The following is a 20,306-nucleotide window of genomic DNA, read 5'->3' on the forward strand; positions in this document are numbered from 1 at the left end:
GCGGACAAGATGGCGGACACAAGAAGGCGGACAAAATGGCGGACAAGATGGCGGACAAGATGGCGGACAAGATAGCGGACAAGATGGCGGACAAGATGGCGGACACAAGATGGCGGCCAAGATGGCGTACAAGATGGCGGACAAGATGGCGGACAAGATGGCGGCCAAGATGGTAGCCAAAATGGCGGACAAGATGGCGGCCAACATGGCGGTCAAAATGGCGGCCAAGATGGCGGACAAGATGCCGGACAAGATGGCGGACAAGATGGCGGACACAAGATGGCGGCCAAGATGGCGGACAAGATGGCGGCCAAGATGGCGGACAAGATGGCGGACACAAGATGGCGGACAAGATGGCGGACAAGATGGTGGACAAGATGGCGGACAAGATGGCGGACAAGATGGCGGACAAGATGGCGGACACAAGATGGCGGCCAAGATGGCGGACAAGATGGCGGACAAGATGACGGACAAAATGGCGGACAAGATAGCGGACAAGATGGCGGACACAAGATGGCGGACACAAGATGGCGGCCAAGATGGCGTACAAGATGGCGGACAAGATGGCGGACAAGATGGCGGCCAAGATGGTAGCCAAAATGGCGGACAAGATGGCGGCCAACATGGCGGTCAAAATGGCGGCCAAGATGGCGGACAAGATGGCGGACAAGATGGCGGACAAGATGGCGGACAAGATGGCGGACAAGAAGGCGGACAAGATGGCGGTCACAAGATGGCGGACAAGATGGCGGACACAAGATGGCGGACAAGATGGCGGACAAGATGGTGGACAAGATGGCGGACAAGATGGCGACCAAGATGGCGGACACAAGATGGCGGCCAAGATGGCGGACACAAGATGGCGGACAAGATGGCGGAAAAGATGGCGGACAAGATAGCGGACCAGATGGCGGACAAGATGGCGGACACAAGATGGCGGACAAGATGGCGGCCAAGATGGCGGCCAAGATGGCGGCCAAGATGGCGGCCAAGATGGCGGACAAGATGGCGGCCAAGATGGCGGACAAGATGGCGGCCAAGATGGCGGCCAAGATGGCGGACAAGATGGCGGCCAAGATGGCGGACAAGATGGCGGACACAAGATGGCGGCCAAGATGGCGGACAAAATGGCGGACAAGATGGCGGACACAAGGTGGCGGACAAGATGGCGGACAAGATGGCGGCCAAGATGGCGGCCAAGATGGCGGCCAAGATGGCGGACAAGATGGCGGCCAAGATGGTGGACACAAGATGGCGGCCAAGATGGCGGCCAAGATGGCGGACAAGATGGCGGACAAGATGGCGGACAAGATGGCGGATAAGATGGCGGCCAAGATGGCGGACAAGATGGCGGACAAGATGGCGGACACAAGATGGCGGACAAAATGGCGGACAAGATGGCGGACAAGATGGCGGACAAGATGGTGGACAAGATGGCGGACAAGATGGCGGCCAAGATGGCGGACAAGATGGCGGACAAGATGGCGGACACAAGATGGCGGACAAGATGGCGGACACAAGATGGCGGACAAAATGGCGGACAAGATGGCGGACAAGATGGCGGACAAGAAGGTGGACAAGATGGCGGACAAGATGGCGGACAAGATGGCGGACAAGATGGCGGCCAAGATGGCGGACAAGATGGCGGCCAAGATGGCGGACAAGATGGCGGACAAGATGGCGGCCAAGATGGCGGACAAGATGGCGACCAAGAAGGCGGACACAAGATGGCGGCCAAGACGGCGGACAAGATGGCGGACAAGATGGCGGACAAGATGGCGGACACAAGATGGCGGCCAAGATGGCGGATAAGATGGCGGACAAGATGGCGGACAAGATGGCGGCCAAGATGGCGGCCAAGATGGCGGACAAGATGGCGGCCAAGATGGCGGACAAGATGGCGGACACAAGATGGCGGCCAAGATGGCGGACAAAATGGCGGACAAGATGGCGGACACAAGGTGGCGGACAAGATGGCGGCCAAGATGGCGGCCAAGATGGCGGCCAAGATGGCGGCCAAGATGGCGGACAAGATGGCGGCCAAGATGGCGGACAAGATGGCGGCCAAGATGGCGGACAAGATGGCGGACAAGATGGCGGCCAAGATGGTGGACACAAGATGGCGGCCAAGATGGCGGCCAAGATGGCGGACAAGATGGCGGACAAGATGGCGGACAAGATGGCGGACAAGATGGCGGCCAAGATGGCGGACAAGATGGCGGACACAAGATGGCGGACAAGATGGCGGACAAGATGGCGGACAAGATGGCGGACAAGATGGCGGACAAGATGGCGGACACAAGATGGCGGACAAGATGGCGGACACAAGATGGCGGCCAAAATGGCGGACAAGATGGCGGACAAGATGGCGGCCAAGATGGCGGACAAGATGGCGGCCAAGATGGCGGACAAGATGGCGGACAAGATGGCGGCCAAGATGGTGGACACAAGATGGCGGCCAAGACGGCGGACAAGATGGCGGACAAGATGGCGGACAAGATGGCGGACAAGATGGCGGCCAAGATGGTGGACACAAGATGGCGGCCAAGACGGCGGACAAGATGGCGGACAAGATGGCGGCCAAGATGGCGGCCAAGATGGCGGCCAAGATGGCGGACAAGATGGCGGCCAAGATGGCGGACAAGATGGCGGCCAAGATGGCGGACAAGATGGCGGCCAAGATGGCGGACAAGATGGCGGACAAGATGGCGGACACAAGATGGCGGCCAAGATGGCGGACAAAATGGCGGACAAGATGGCGGACACAAGGTGGCGGACAAGATGGCGGCCAAGATGGCGGCCAAGATGGCGGCCAAGATGGCGGACAAGATGGCGGCCAAGATGGCGGACAAGATGGCGGCCAAGATGGCGGACAAGATGGCGGACAAGATGGCGGCCAAGATGGTAGACACAAGATGTTGGCCAAGATGGCGGCCAAGATGGCGGACAAGATGGCGGACAAGATGGCGGACAAGATGGCGGACAAGATGGCGGACAAGATGGCGGACAAGATGGCGGACAAGATGGCGGACACAAGATGGCGGACAAGATGGCGGACAAGATGGCGGACAAGATGGCGGACACAAGATGGCGGCCAAGATGGCGGCCAAGATGGCGGACACAAGATGGCGGCCAAAATGGAGGACAAGATGGCGGACACAATAAGGCGGTCAAAATGGCGGACAAGATGGCGGACAAGATGGCGGCCAAGATGGCGGACAAGATGGCGACCAAGAAGGCGGACACAAGATGGCGGCCAAGACGGCGGACAAGATGGCGGACAAGATGGCGGACAAGATGGCGGACACAAGATGGCGGCCAAGATGGCGGACAAGATGGCGGACAAGATGGCGGACAAGATGGCGGCCAAGATGGCGGCCAAGATGGCGGACAAGATGGCGGCCAAGATGGCGGACAAGATGGCGGACACAAGATGGCGGCCAAGATGGCGGACAAAATGGCGGACAAGATGGCGGACACAAGGTGGCGGACAAGAAGGCGGACAAGATGGCGGACAAGATGGCGGCCAAGATGGCGGACAAGATGGCGGACAAGATGGCGGACAAAATGGCGGACAAGATGGCGGACAAGATGGCGGACACAAGGTGGCGGACAAGATGGCGGCCAAGATGGCGGACAAGATGGCGGACAAGATGGCGGACAAGATGGCGGACACAAGATGGCGGCCAAGATGGCGGACAAGATGGCGGACAAGATGGCGGACACAAGATGGCGGACAAGATGGCGGACACAAGATGGCGGCCAAGATGGCGGCCAAGATGGCGGACAAGATGGCGGCCAAGACGGCGGACAAGATGGCGGACAAGATGGCGGACAAAATGGCGGACAAGATGGCGGACACAAGGTGGCGGACAAGATGGCGGCCAAGATGGCGGACAAGATGGCGGACAAGATGGCGGACAAGATGGCGGACAAGATGGCGGCCAAGATGGCGGCCAAGATGGCGGACAAGATGGCGGCCAAGATGGCGGACAAGATGGCGGACACAAGATGGCGGACAAGATGGCGGACAAGATGGCGGCCAAGATGGCGGACAAGATGGCGGCCAAGACGGCGGACACAAGATGGCGGCCAAGATGGCGGACAAAATGGCAGACAAGATGGCGGACACAAGGTGGCGGACAAGATGGCGGCCAAGATGGCGGACAAGATGGCGGACAAGATGGCGGACAAGATGGCGGACAAGATGGCGGCCAAGATGGCGGACAAGATGGCGGACAAGATGGCGGACACAAGATGGCGGACAAAATGGCGGACAAGATGGCGGACAAGATGGCGGACAAGATGGCGGACAAGATGGCGGACAAGATGGCGGACAAGATGGCGGCCAAGATGGCGGACAAGATGGCGGACACAAGATGGCGGACAAGATGGCGGACAAGATGGCGGACAAGATGGCGGACAAGATGGCGGACAAGATGGCGGACACAAGATGGCGGACAAGATGGCGGACACAAGATGGCGGCCAAAATGGCGGACAAGATGGCGGACAAGATGGCGGCCAAGATGGCGGACAAGATGGCGGCCAAGATGGCGGACAAGATGGCGGACAAGATGGCGGACAAGATGGCGGACAAGATGGCGGACACAAGATGGCGGACAAGATGGCGGACACAAGATGGCGGACAAGATGGCGGACACAAGATGGCGGCCAAGATGGCGGCCAAGATGGCGGACAAGATGGCGGCCAAGACGGCGGACAAGATGGCGGACAAGATGGCGGACAAAATGGCGGACAAGATGGCGGACACAAGGTGGCGGACAAGATGGCGGCCAAGATGGCGGACAAGATGGCGGACAAGATGGCGGACAAGATGGCGGACAAGATGGCGGCCAAGATGGCGGCCAAGATGGCGGACAAGATGGCGGCCAAGATGGCGGACAAGATGGCGGACACAAGATGGCGGACAAGATGGCGGACAAGATGGCGGCCAAGATGGCGGACAAGATGGCGGCCAAGACGGCGGACACAAGATGGCGGCCAAGATGGCGGACAAAATGGCAGACAAGATGGCGGACACAAGGTGGCGGACAAGATGGCGGCCAAGATGGCGGACAAGATGGCGGACAAGATGGCGGACAAGATGGCGGCCAAGATGGCGGACAAGATGGCGGACAAGATGGCGGACACAAGATGGCGGACAAAATGGCGGACAAGATGGCGGACAAGATGGCGGACAAGATGGCGGACAAGATGGCGGACAAGATGGCGGACAAGATGGCGGCCAAGATGGCGGACAAGATGGCGGACACAAGATGGCGGACAAGATGGCGGACAAGATGGCGGACAAGATGGCGGACAAGATGGCGGACAAGATGGCGGACACAAGATGGCGGACAAGATGGCGGACACAAGATGGCGGCCAAAATGGCGGACAAGATGGCGGACAAGATGGCGGCCAAGATGGCGGACAAGATGGCGGCCAAGATGGCGGACAAGATGGCGGCCAAGATGGCGGACAAGATGGCGGACAAGATGGCGGACACAAGATGGCGGACAAGATGGCGGACAAGATGGCGGCCAAGATGGCGGCCAAGATGGCGGACAAGATGGCGGCCAAGATGGCGGACAAGATGGCGGACACAAGATGGCGGACAAGATGGCGGACAAGATGGCGGCCAAGATGGCGGACAAGATGGCGGCCAAGATGGCGGCCAAGATGGCGGACAAGATGGCGGACAAGATGGCGGACAAGATGGCGGCCAAGATGGCGGACAAGATGGCGGACACAAGATGGCGGACAAGATGGCGGACAAGATGGCGGACAAGATGGCGGACAAGATGGCGGACAAGATGGCGGACACAAGATGGCGGACAAGATGGCGGACACAAGATGGCGGCCAAGATGGCGGCCAAGATGGCGGACAAGATGGCGGCCAAGATGGCGGACAAGATGGCGGACACAAGATGGCGGCCAAGATGGCGGACAAAATGGCGGACAAGATGGCGGACACAAGGTGGCGGACAAGATGGCGGCCAAGATGGCGGACAAGATGGCGGACAAGATGGCGGACAAGATGGCGGACAAGATGGCGGCCAAGATGGCGGCCAAGATGGCGGACAAGATGGCGGACAAGATGGCGGCCAAGATGGCGGACAAGATGGCGGACACAAGATGGCGGACAAGATGGCGGACAAGATGGCGGCCAAGATGGCGGACAAGATGGCGGCCAAGATGGCGGACAAGATGGCGGACAAGATGGCGGCCAAGATGGTGGACACAAGATGGCGGCCAAGATGGCGGACAAGATGGCGGACAAGATGGCGGACAAGATGGCGGACAAGATGGCGGCCAAGATGGCGGACAAGATGGCGGCCAAGATGGCGGACAAGATGGCGGCCAAGATGGCGGACAAGATGGCGGACACAAGATGGCGGCCAAGACGGCGGACAAGATGGCGGACAAGATGGCGGACAAGATGGCGGACACAAGATGGCGGCCAAGATGGCGGACAAGATGGCGGACAAGATGGCGGACACAAGATGGCGGACAAGATTGCGGACACAAGATGGCGGCCAAGATGGCGGCCAAGATGGCGGACAAGATGGCGGCCAAGACGGCGGACAAGATGGCGGACAAGATGGCGGACAAAATGGCGGACAAGATGGCGGACACAAGGTGGCGGACAAGATGGCGGCCAAGATGGCGGACAAGATGGCGGACAAGATGGCGGACAAGATGGCGGACAAGATGGCGGCCAAGATGGCGGCCAAGATGGCGGACAAGATGGCGGCCAAGATGGCGGACAAGATGGCGGACACAAGATGGCGGACAAGATGGCGGACAAGATGGCGGCCAAGATGGCGGACAAGATGGCGGCCAAGATGGCGGACAAGATGGCGGCCAAGATGGTGGACACAAGATGGCGGCCAAGATGGCGGACAAGATGGCGGACAAGATGGCGGACAAGATGGCGGCCAAGATGGCGGCCAAGATGGCGGACAAGATGGCGGCCAAGATGGCGGACAAGATGGCGGACACAAGATGGCGGCCAAGATGGCGGACAAAATGGCGGACAAGATGGCGGACACAAGGTGGCGGACAAGATGGCGGCCAAGATGGCGGACAAGATGGCGGACAAGATGGCGGACAAGATGGCGGACAAGATGGCGGCCAAGATGGCGGCCAAGATGGCGGACAAGATGGCGGCCAAGATGGCGGACAAGATGGCGGACACAAGATGGCGGACAAGATGGCGGACAAGATGGCGGCCAAGATGGCGGACAAGATGGCGGCCAAGATGGCGGACAAGATGGCGGACAAGATGGCGGCCAAGATGGTGGACACAAGATGGCGGCCAAGATGGCGGCCAAGATGGCGGACAAGATGGCGGACAAGATGGCGGACAAGATGGCGGCCAAGATGGCGGACAAGATGGCGGACACAAGATGGCGGACAAGATGGCGGACAAGATGGCGGACAAGATGGCGGACAAGATGGCGGACAAGATGGCGGACACAAGATGGCGGACAAGATGGCGGACACAAGATGGCGGCCAAAATGGCGGACAAGATGGCGGACAAGATGGCGGCCAAGATGGCGGACAAGATGGCGGCCAAGATGGCGGACAAGATGGCGGACAAGATGGCGGACAAGATGGCGGACAAGATGGCGGACACAAGATGGCGGACAAGATGGCGGACAAGATGGCGGCCAAGATGGCGGCCAAGATGGCGGACAAGATGGCGGCCAAGATGGCGGACAAGATGGCGGACACAAGATGGCGGACAAGATGGCGGACAAGATGGCGGCCAAGATGGCGGACAAGATGGCGGCCAAGATGGCGGACAAGATGGCGGACAAGATGGCGGCCAAGATGGTGGACACAAGATGGCGGCCAAGATGGCGGCCAAGATGGCGGACAAGATGGCGGACAAGATGGCGGACAAGATGGCGGCCAAGATGGCGGACCAGATGGCGGCCAAGATGGCGGACAAGATGGCGGCCAAGATGGCGGACAAGATGGCGGACACAAGATGGCGGCCAAGACGGCGGACAAGATGGCGGACAAGATGGCGGACAAGATGGCGGACACAAGATGGCGGCCAAGATGGCGGACAAGATGGCGGACAAGATGGCGGACACAAGATGGCGGACAAGATGGCGGACACAAGATGGCGGCCAAGATGGCGGCCAAGATGGCGGACAAGATGGCGGCCAAGATGGCGGACAAGATGGCGACCAAGAAGGCGGACACAAGATGGCGGCCAAGACGGCGGACAAGATGGCGGACAAGATGGCGGACAAGATGGCGGACACAAGATGGCGGCCAAGATGGCGGACAAGATGGCGGACAAGATGGCGGACAAGATGGCGGCCAAGATGGCGGCCAAGATGGCGGACAAGATGGCGGCCAAGATGGCGGACAAGATGGCGGACACAAGATGGCGGCCAAGATGGCGGACAAAATGGCGGACAAGATGGCGGACACAAGGTGGCGGACAAGATGGCGGCCAAGATGGCGGACAAGATGGCGGACAAGATGGCGGACAAGATGGCGGACAAGATGGCGGCCAAGATGGCGGCCAAGATGGCGGACAAGATGGCGGCCAAGATGGCGGACAAGATGGCGGACACAAGATGGCGGACAAGATGGCGGACAAGATGGCGGCCAAGATGGCGGACAAGATGGCGGCCAAGATGGCGGACAAGATGGCGGCCAAGATGGTGGACACAAGATGGCGGCCAAGATGGCGGACAAGATGGCGGACAAGATGGCGGACAAGATGGCGGCCAAGATGGCGGCCAAGATGGCGGACAAGATGGCGGCCAAGATGGCGGACAAGATGGCGGACACAAGATGGCGGCCAAGATGGCGGACAAAATGGCGGACAAGATGGCGGACACAAGGTGGCGGACAAGATGGCGGCCAAGATGGCGGACAAGATGGCGGACAAGATGGCGGACAAGATGGCGGACAAGATGGCGGCCAAGATGGCGGCCAAGATGGCGGACAAGATGGCGGCCAAGATGGCGGACAAGATGGCGGACACAAGATGGCGGACAAGATGGCGGACAAGATGGCGGCCAAGATGGCGGACAAGATGGCGGCCAAGATGGCGGACAAGATGGCGGACAAGATGGCGGCCAAGATGGTGGACACAAGATGGCGGCCAAGATGGCGGCCAAGATGGCGGACAAGATGGCGGACAAGATGGCGGACAAGATGGCGGCCAAGATGGCGGACAAGATGGCGGACACAAGATGGCGGACAAGATGGCGGACAAGATGGCGGACAAGATGGCGGACAAGATGGCGGACAAGATGGCGGACACAAGATGGCGGACAAGATGGCGGACACAAGATGGCGGCCAAAATGGCGGACAAGATGGCGGACAAGATGGCGGCCAAGATGGCGGACAAGATGGCGGCCAAGATGGCGGACAAGATGGCGGACAAGATGGCGGACAAGATGGCGGACAAGATGGCGGACACAAGATGGCGGACAAGATGGCGGACAAGATGGCGGCCAAGATGGCGGCCAAGATGGCGGACAAGATGGCGGCCAAGATGGCGGACAAGATGGCGGACACAAGATGGCGGACAAGATGGCGGACAAGATGGCGGCCAAGATGGCGGACAAGATGGCGGCCAAGATGGCGGACAAGATGGCGGACAAGATGGCGGCCAAGATGGTGGACACAAGATGGCGGCCAAGATGGCGGCCAAGATGGCGGACAAGATGGCGGACAAGATGGCGGACAAGATGGCGGCCAAGATGGCGGACAAGATGGCGGCCAAGATGGCGGACAAGATGGCGGCCAAGATGGCGGACAAGATGGCGGACACAAGATGGCGGCCAAGACGGCGGACAAGATGGCGGACAAGATGGCGGACAAGATGGCGGACACAAGATGGCGGACAAGATGGCGGACAAGATGGCGGCCAAGATGGCGGACACAAGATGGCGGACAAGATGGCGGACACAAGATGGCGGCCAAGATGGCGGCCAAGATGGCGGACAAGATGGCGGCCAAGACGGCGGACAAGATGGCGGACAAGATGGCGGACAAGATGGCGGACAAGATGGCGGCCAAGATGGCGGCCAAGATGGCGGACAAGATGGCGGCCAAGATGGCGGACACAAGATGGCGGCCAAGATGGCGGACAAAATGGCGGACAAGATGGCGGACACAAGGTGGCGGACAAGATGGCGGCCAAGATGGCGGACAAGATGGCGGACAAGATGGCGGACAAGATGGCGGACAAGATGGCGGCCAAGATGGCGGCCAAGATGGCGGACAAGATGGCGGCCAAGATGGCGGACAAGATGGCGGACACAAGATGGCGGACAAGATGGCGGACAAGATGGCGGCCAAGATGGCGGACAAGATGGCGGCCAAGATGGCGGACAAGATGGCGGACAAGATGGCGGCCAAGATGGTGGACACAAGATGGCGGCCAAGATGGCGGCCAAGATGGCGGACAAGATGGCGGACAAGATGGCGGACAAGATGGCGGCCAAGATGGCGGACAAGATGGCGGACACAAGATGGCGGACAAGATGGCGGACAAGATGGCGGACAAGATGGCGGACAAGATGGCGGACAAGATGGCGGACACAAGATGGCGGACAAGATGGCGGACACAAGATGGCGGCCAAGATGGCGGCCAAGATGGCGGACAAGATGGCGGCCAAGATGGCGGACAAGATGGCGGACACAAGATGGCGGCCAAGATGGCGGCCAAGATGGCGGACAAGATGGCGGCCAAGATGGCGGACAAGATGGCGGACACAAGATGGCGGACAAGATGGCGGACAAGATGGCGGCCAAGATGGCGGACAAGATGGCGGCCAAGATGGCGGACAAGATGGCGGACAAGATGGCGGCCAAGATGGTGGACACAAGATGGCGGCCAAGATGGCGGCCAAGATGGCGGACAAGATGGCGGACAAGATGGCGGACAAGATGGCGGCCAAGATGGCGGACAAGATGGCGGCCAAGATGGCGGACAAGATGGCGGCCAAGATGGCGGACAAGATGGCGGACACAAGATGGCGGCCAAGACGGCGGACAAGATGGCGGACAAGATGGCGGACAAGATGGCGGACACAAGATGGCGGCCAAGATGGCGGACAAGATGGCGGACAAGATGGCGGACACAAGATGGCGGACAAGATGGCGGACACAAGATGGCGGCCAAGATGGCGGCCAAGATGGCGGACAAGATGGCGGCCAAGACGGCGGACAAGATGGCGGACAAGATGGCGGACAAGATGGCGGACAAGATGGCGGACAAGATGGCGGCCAAGATGGCGGCCAAGATGGCGGACAAGATGGCGGCCAAGATGGCGGACACAAGATGGCGGCCAAGATGGCGGACAAAATGGCGGACAAGATGGCGGACACAAGGTGGCGGACAAGATGGCGGCCAAGATGGCGGACAAGATGGCGGACAAGATGGCGGACAAGATGGCGGACAAGATGGCGGCCAAGATGGCGGCCAAGATGGCGGACAAGATGGCGGCCAAGATGGCGGACAAGATGGCGGACACAAGATGGCGGACAAGATGGCGGACAAGATGGCGGCCAAGATGGCGGACAAGATGGCGGCCAAGATGGCGGACAAGATGGCGGACAAGATGGCGGCCAAGATGGTGGACACAAGATGGCGGCCAAGATGGCGGCCAAGATGGCGGACAAGATGGCGGACAAGATGGCGTACAAGATGGCGGCCAAGATGGCGGACAAGATGGCGGACACAAGATGGCGGACAAGATGGCGGACAAGATGGCGGACAAGATGGCGGACAAGATGGCGGACACAAGATGGCGGACAAGATGGCGGACACAAGATGGCGGCCAAGATGGCGGCCAAGATGGCGGACAAGATGGCGGCCAAGATGGCGGACAAGATGGCGGACACAAGATGGCGGCCAAGATGGCGGACAAAATGGCGGACAAGATGGCGGACACAAGGTGGCGGACAAGATGGCGGCCAAGATGGCGGACAAGATGGCGGACAAGATGGCGGACAAGATGGCGGACAAGATGGCGGCCAAGATGGCGGCCAAGATGGCGGACAAGATGGCGGCCAAGATGGCGGACAAGATGGCGGACACAAGATGGCGGACAAGATGGCGGACAAGATGGCGGCCAAGATGGCGGACAAGATGGCGGCCAAGATGGCGGACAAGATGGCGGACAAGATGGCGGCCAAGATGGTGGACACAAGATGGCGGCCAAGATGGCGGCCAAGATGGCGGACAAGATGGCGGACAAGATGGCGGACAAGATGGCGGCCAAGATGGCGGACAAGATGGCGGCCAAGATGGCGGACAAGATGGCGGCCAAGATGGCGGACAAGATGGCGGACACAAGATGGCGGCCAAGACGGCGGACAAGATGGCGGACAAGATGGCGGACAAGATGGCGGACACAAGATGGCGGCCAAGATGGCGGACAAGATGGCGGACAAGATGGCGGACAAGATGGCGGCCAAGATGGCGGCCAAGATGGCGGACAAGATGGCGGCCAAGATGGCGGACAAGATGGCGGACACAAGATGGCGGCCAAGATGGCGGACAAAATGGCGGACAAGATGGCGGACAAGATGGCGGCCAAGATGGCGGACAAGATGGCGACCAAGAAGGCGGACACAAGATGGCGGCCAAGACGGCGGACAAGATGGCGGACAAGATGGCGGACAAGATGGCGGACACAAGATGGCGGCCAAGATGGCGGACAAGATGGCGGACAAGATGGCGGACAAGATGGCGGCCAAGATGGCGGCCAAGATGGCGGACAAGATGGCGGCCAAGATGGCGGACAAGATGGCGGACACAAGATGGCGGACAAGATGGCGGACAAGATGGCGGCCAAGATGGCGGACAAGATGGCGGCCAAGATGGCGGACAAGATGGCGGACAAGATGGCGGCCAAGATGGTGGACACAAAATGGCGGCCAAGATGGCGGCCAAGATGGCGGACAAGATGGCGGACAAGATGGCGGACAAGATGGCGGCCAAGATGGCGGACAAGATGGCGGACACAAGATGGCGGACAAGATGGCGGACAAGATGGCGGACAAGATGGCGGACAAGATGGCGGACAAGATGGCGGACACAAGATGGCGGACAAGATGGCGGACACAAGATGGCGGCCAAGATGGCGGCCAAGATGGCGGACAAGATGGCGGCCAAGATGGCGGACAAGATGGCGGACACAAGATGGCGGCCAAGATGGCGGACAAAATGGCGGACAAGATGGCGGACACAAGGTGGCGGACAAGATGGCGGCCAAGATGGCGGACAAGATGGCGGACAAGATGGCGGACAAGATGGCGGACAAGATGGCGGCCAAGATGGCGGCCAAGATGGCGGACAAGATGGCGGCCAAGATGGCGGACAAGATGGCGGACACAAGATGGCGGACAAGATGGCGGACAAGATGGCGGCCAAGATGGCGGACAAGATGGCGGCCAAGATGGCGGACAAGATGGCGGACAAGATGGCGGCCAAGATGGTGGACACAAGATGGCGGCCAAGATGGCGGCCAAGATGGCGGACAAGATGGCGGACAAGATGGCGGACAAGATGGCGGCCAAGATGGCGGACAAGATGGCGGCCAAGATGGCGGACAAGATGGCGGCCAAGATGGCGGACAAGATGGCGGACACAAGATGGCGGCCAAGACGGCGGACAAGATGGCGGACAAGATGGCGGACAAGATGGCGGCCAAGATGGCGGACAAGATGGCGGACACAAGATGGCGGACAAGATGGCGGACAAGATGGCGGACAAGATGGCGGACAAGATGGCGGACAAGATGGCGGCCAAGATGGCGGACAAGATGGCGGACACAAGATGGCGGACAAGATGGCGGACAAGATGGCGGACAAGATGGCGGACAAGATGGCGGACAAGATGGCGGACACAAGATGGCGGACAAGATGGCGGACAAGATGGCGGCCAAGATGGCGGCCAAGATGGCGGACAAGATGGCGGCCAAGATGGCGGACAAGATGGCGGACACAAGATGGCGGACAAGATGGCGGACAAGATGGCGGCCAAGATGGCGGACAAGATGGCGGCCAAGATGGCGGACAAGATGGTGGACAAGATGGCGGCCAAGATGGTGGACACAAGATGGCGGCCAAGATGGCGGCCAAGATGGCGGACAAGATGGCGGACAAGATGGCGGACAAGATGGCGGCCAAGATGGCGGACAAGATGGCGGCCAAGATGGCGGACAAGATGGCGGACAAGATGGCGGACAAGATGGCGGACACAAGATGGCGGCCAAGACGGCGGACAAGATGGCGGACAAGATGGCGGACAAGATGGCGGACACAAGATGGCGGCCAAGATGGCGGACAAGATGGCGGACAAGATGGCGGACAAGATGGCGGCCAAGATGGCGGCCAAGATGGCGGACAAGATGGCGGCCAAGATGGCGGACAAGATGGCGGACACAAGATGGCGGCCAAGATGGCGGACAAAATGGCGGACAAGATGGCGGACAAGATGGCGGCCAAGATGGCGGACAAGATGGCGACCAAGAAGGCGGACACAAGATGGCGGCCAAGACGGCGGACAAGATGGCGGACAAGATGGCGGACAAGATGGCGGACACAAGATGGCGGCCAAGATGGCGGACAAGATGGCGGACAAGATGGCGGACAAGATGGCGGCCAAGATGGCGGCCAAGATGGCGGACAAGATGGCGGCCAAGATGGCGGACAAGATGGCGGACACAAGATGGCGGACAAGATGGCGGACAAGATGGCGGCCAAGATGGCGGACAAGATGGCGGCCAAGATGGCGGACAAGATGGCGGACAAGATGGCGGCCAAGATGGTGGACACAAGATGGCGGCCAAGATGGCGGCCAAGATGGCGGACAAGATGGCGGACAAGATGGCGGACAAGATGGCGGCCAAGATGGCGGACAAGATGGCAGACACAAGATGGCGGACAAGATGGCGGACAAGATGGCGGACAAGATGGCGGACAAGATGGCGGACAAGATGGCGGACACAAGATGGCGGACAAGATGGCGGACACAAGATGGCGGCCAAGATGGCGGCCAAGATGGCGGACAAGATGGCGGCCAAGATGGCGGACAAGATGGCGGACACAAGATGGCGGCCAAGATGGCGGACAAAATGGCGGACAAGATGGCGGACACAAGGTGGCGGACAAGATGGCGGCCAAGATGGCGGACAAGATGGCGGACAAGATGGCGGACAAGATGGCGGACAAGATGGCGGCCAAGATGGCGGCCAAGATGGCGGACAAGATGGCGGCCAAGATGGCGGACAAGATGGCGGACACAAGATGGCGGACAAGATGGCGGACAAGATGGCGGCCAAGATGGCGGACAAGATGGCGGCCAAGATGGCGGACAAGATGGCGGACAAGATGGCGGCCAAGATGGTGGACACAAGATGGCGGACAAGATGGCGGACAAGATGGCGGACAAGATGGCGGCCAAGATGGCGGACAAGATGGCGGCCAAGATGGCGGACACAAGGTGGCGGACAAGATGGCGGCCAAGATGGCGGACAAGATGGCGGACAAGATGGCGGACAAGATGGCGGACAAGATGGCGGCCAAGATGGCGGCCAAGATGGCGGACAAGATGGCGGCCAAGATGGCGGACAAGATGGCGGACACAAGATGGCGGACAAGATGGCGGACAAGACGGCGGACAAGATGGCGGACAAGATGGCGGACAAAATGGCGGACAAGATGGCGGACACAAGGTGGCGGACAAGATGGCGGCCAAGATGGCGGACAAGATGGCGGACAAGATGGCGGACAAGATGGCGGACAAGATGGCGGCCAAGATGGCGGCCAAGATGGCGGACAAGATGGCGGCCAAGATGGCGGACAAGATGGCGGACACAAGATGGCGGACAAGATGGCGGACAAGATGGCGGCCAAGATGGCGGACAAGATGGCGGCCAAGACGGCGGACACAAGATGGCGGCCAAGATGGCGGACAAAATGGCAGACAAGATGGCGGACACAAGGTGGCGGACAAGATGGCGGCCAAGATGGCGGACAAGATGGCGGACAAGATGGCGGACAAGATGGCGGACAAGATGGCGGCCAAGATGGCGGACAAGATGGCGGACAAGATGGCGGACACAAGATGGCGGACAAAATGGCGGACAAGATGGCGGACAAGATGGCGGACAAGATGGCGGACAAGATGGCGGACAAGATGGCGGACAAGATGGCGGCCAAGATGGCGGACAAGATGGCGAACACAAGATGGCGGACAAGATGGCGGACAAGATGGCGGACAAGATGGCGGACAAGATGGCGGACAAGATGGCGGACACAAGATGGCGGCCAAGATGGCGGCCAAGATGGCGGCCAAGATGGCGGACACAAGATGGCGGACAAGATGGCGGCCAAGATGGCGGACACAAAATGGCGACCAAGATGGCGGACACAAGATGGCGGCCAAGATGGCGGACAAGATGGCGGACAAGATGGCGGACACAAGATGGCGGCCAAGATGGCGGACACAAGGTGGCGGACAAGATGGCGGCCAAGATGGCGGCCAAGATGGCGGCCAAGATGGCGGCCAAGATGGCGGACAAGATGGCGGCCAAGATGGTGGACACAAGATGGCGGCCAAGATGGCGGCCAAGATGGCGGACAAGATGGCGGACAAGATGGCGGACAAGATGGCGGATAAGATGGCGGCCAAGATGGCGGACAAGATGGCGGACAAGATAGCGGACAAGATGGCGGACAAGATGGCGGACACAAGATGGCGGCCAAGATGGCGTACAAGATGGCGGACAAGATGGCGGACAAGATGGCGGCCAAGATGGTAGCCAAAATGGCGGACAAGATGGCGGCCAACATGGCGGTCAAAATGGCGGCCAAGATGGCGGACAAGATGCTGGACAAGATGGCGGACAAGATGGCGGACACAAGATGGCGGCCAAGATGGCGGACAAGATGGCGGCCAAGATGGCGGACAAGATGGCGGACACAAGATGGCGGACAAGATGGTGGACAAGATGGCGGACAAGATGGCGGACAAGATGGCGGACAAGATGGCGGACACAAGATGGCGGCCAAGATGGCGGACAAGATGGCGGACAAGATGACGGACAAAATGGCGGACAAGATAGCGGACAAGATGGCGGACACAAGATGGCGGACACAAGATGGCGGCCAAGATGGCGTACAAGATGGCGGACAAGATGGCGGACAAGATGGCGGCCAAGATGGTAGCCAAAATGGCGGACAAGATGGCGGCCAACATGGCGGTCAAAATGGCGGCCAAGATGGCGGACAAGATGCCGGACAAGATGGCGGACAAGATGGCGGACACAAGATGGCGGCCAAGATGGCGGACAAGATGGCGGCCAAGATGGCGGACAAGATGGCGGACACAAGATGGCGGACAAGATGGCGGACAAGATGGTGGACAAGATGGCGGACAAGATGGCGACCAAGATGGCGGACACAAGATGGCGGCCAAGATGGCGGACACAAGATGGCGGACAAGATGGCGGAAAAGATGGCGGACAAGATAGCGGACCAGATGGCGGACAAGATGGCGGACACAAGATGGCGGACAAGATGGCGGCCAAGATGGCGGCCAAGATGGCGGCCAAGATGGCGGCCAAGATGGCGGACAAGATGGCGGCCAAGATGGCGGACAAGATGGCGGCCAAGATGGCGGCCAAGATGGCGGCCAAGATGGCGGACAAAATGGCGGACAAGATGGCGGCCAAGATGGCGGCCAAGATGGCGGACACAAGATGGCGGACAAGATGGCGGCCAAGATGGCGGACACAAAATGGCGACCAAGATGGCGGACACAAGATGGCGGCCAAGATGGCGGACAAGATGGCGGACAAGATGGCGGACACAAGATGGCGGCCAAGATGGCGGCCAAGATGGCGGACAAGATGGCGGACAAGATGGCGGACAAGATGGCGGACAAGATGGCGGACAAGATGGCGGACAAGAAGGCGGACAAGATGGCGGACACAAGATGGCGGACAAGATGGCGGACACAAGATGGCGGCCAAGATGGCGGACACAAGATGGCGGACAAGATGGCGGACAAGATGGCGGACAAGATGGCGGACAAGATGGCGGACAAGATGGCGGACAAGATGGCGGACAAGATGGCGGCCAAGATGGCGGCCAAGATGGCGGCCAAGATGGCGGCCAAGATGGCGGACAAGATGGCGGCCAAGATGGTGGACAAGATGGCGGCCAAGATGGCGGACAAGATGGCGGCCAAGATGGCGGACAAAATGGCGGACAAGATGGCGGCCAAGATGGCGGCCAAGATGGCGGACACAAGATGGCGGACAAGATGGCGGCCAAGATGGCGGACACAAAATGGCGACCAAGATGGCGGACACAAGATGGCGGCCAAGATGGCGGACAAGATGGCGGACAAGATGGCGGACACAAGATGGCGGCCAAGATGGCGGCCAAGATGGCGGACAAGATGGCGGACAAGATGGCGGACAAGATGGCGGACAAGATGGCGGACAAGATGGCGGACAAGATGGCGGACAAGAAGGCGGACAAGATGGCGGACACAAGATGGCGGACAAGATGGCGGACACAAGATGGCGGCCAAAATGGCGGACAAGATGGCGGACACAAGAAGGCGGACAAAATGGCGGACAAGATGGCGGACAAGATGGCGGACAAGATAGCGGACAAGATGGCGGACAAGATGGCGGACACAAGATGGCGGCCAAGATGGCGTACAAGATGGCGGACAAGATGGCGGACAAGATGGCGGCCAAGATGGTAGCCAAAATGGCGGACAAGATGGCGGCCAACATGGCGGTCAAAATGGCGGCCAAGATGGCGGACAAGATGGCGGACAAGATGGCGGACAAGATAGCGGACAAGATGGCGGACAAGATGGCGGACACAAGATGGCGGCCAAGATGGCGTACAAGATGGCGGACAAGATGGCGGACAAGATGGCGGCCAAGATGGTAGCCAAAATGGCGGACAAGATGGCGGCCAACATGGCGGTCAAAATGGCGGCCAAGATGGCGGACAAGATGCCGGACAAGATGGCGGACAAGATGGCGGACACAAGATGGCGGCCAAGATGGCGGACAAGATGGCGGCCAAGATGGCGGACAAGATGGCGGACACAAGATGGCGGACAAGATGGCGGACAAGATGGTGGACAAGATGGCGGACAAGATGGCGGACAAGATGGCGGACAAGATGGCGGACACAAGATGGCGGCCAAGATGGCGGACAAGATGGCGGACAAGATGACGGACAAAATGGCGGACAAGATAGCGGACAAGATGGCGGACACAAGATGGCGGACACAAGATGGCGGCCAAGATGGCGTACAAGATGGCGGACAAGATGGCGGACAAGATGGCGGCCAAGATGGTAGCCAAAATGGCGGACAAGATGGCGGCCAACATGGCGGTCAAAATGGCGGCCAAGATGGCGGACAAGATGGCGGACAAGATGGCGGACAAGATGGCGGACAAGATGGCGGACAAGAAGGCGGACAAGATGGCGGTCACAAGATGGCGGACAAGATGGCGGACACAAGATGGCGGACAAGATGGCGGACAAGATGGTGGACAAGATGGCGGACAAGATGGCGACCAAGATGGCGGACACAAGATGGCGGCCAAGATGGCGGACACAAGATGGCGGACAAGATGGCGGAAAAGATGGCGGACAAGATAGCGGACCAGATGGCGGACAAGATGGCGGACACAAGATGGCGGACAAGATGGCGGCCAAGATGGCGGCCAAGATGGCGGCCAAGATGGCGGCCAAGATGGCGGACAAGATGGCGGCCAAGATGGCGGACAAGATGGCGGCCAAGATGGCGGCCAAGATGGCGGACAAGATGGCGGCCAAGATGGCGGACAAGATGGCGGACACAAGATGGCGGCCAAGATGGCGGACAAAATGGCGGACAAGATGGCGGACACAAGGTGGCGGACAAGATGGCGGCCAAGATGGCGGCCAAGATGGCGGCCAAGATGGCGGCCAAGATGGCGGACAAGATGGCGGCCAAGATGGTGGACACAAGATGGCGGCCAAGATGGCGGCCAAGATGGCGGACAAGATGGCGGACAAGATGGCGGACAAGATGGCGGATAAGATGGCGGCCAAGATGGCGGACAAGATGGCGGACAAGATGGCGGACACAAGATGGCGGACAAAATGGCGGACAAGATGGCGGACAAGATGGCGGACAAGATGGTGGACAAGATGGCGGACAAGATGGCGGCCAAGATGGCGGACAAGATGGCGGACAAGATGGCGGACACAAGATGGCGGACAAGATGGC

The sequence above is a fragment of the Anopheles moucheti genome, chromosome 3 (genome assembly GCF_943734755.1).
Source record: "Anopheles moucheti chromosome 3, idAnoMoucSN_F20_07, whole genome shotgun sequence".
In the NCBI taxonomy this organism is placed as follows: domain Eukaryota; kingdom Metazoa; phylum Arthropoda; class Insecta; order Diptera; family Culicidae; genus Anopheles; species Anopheles moucheti.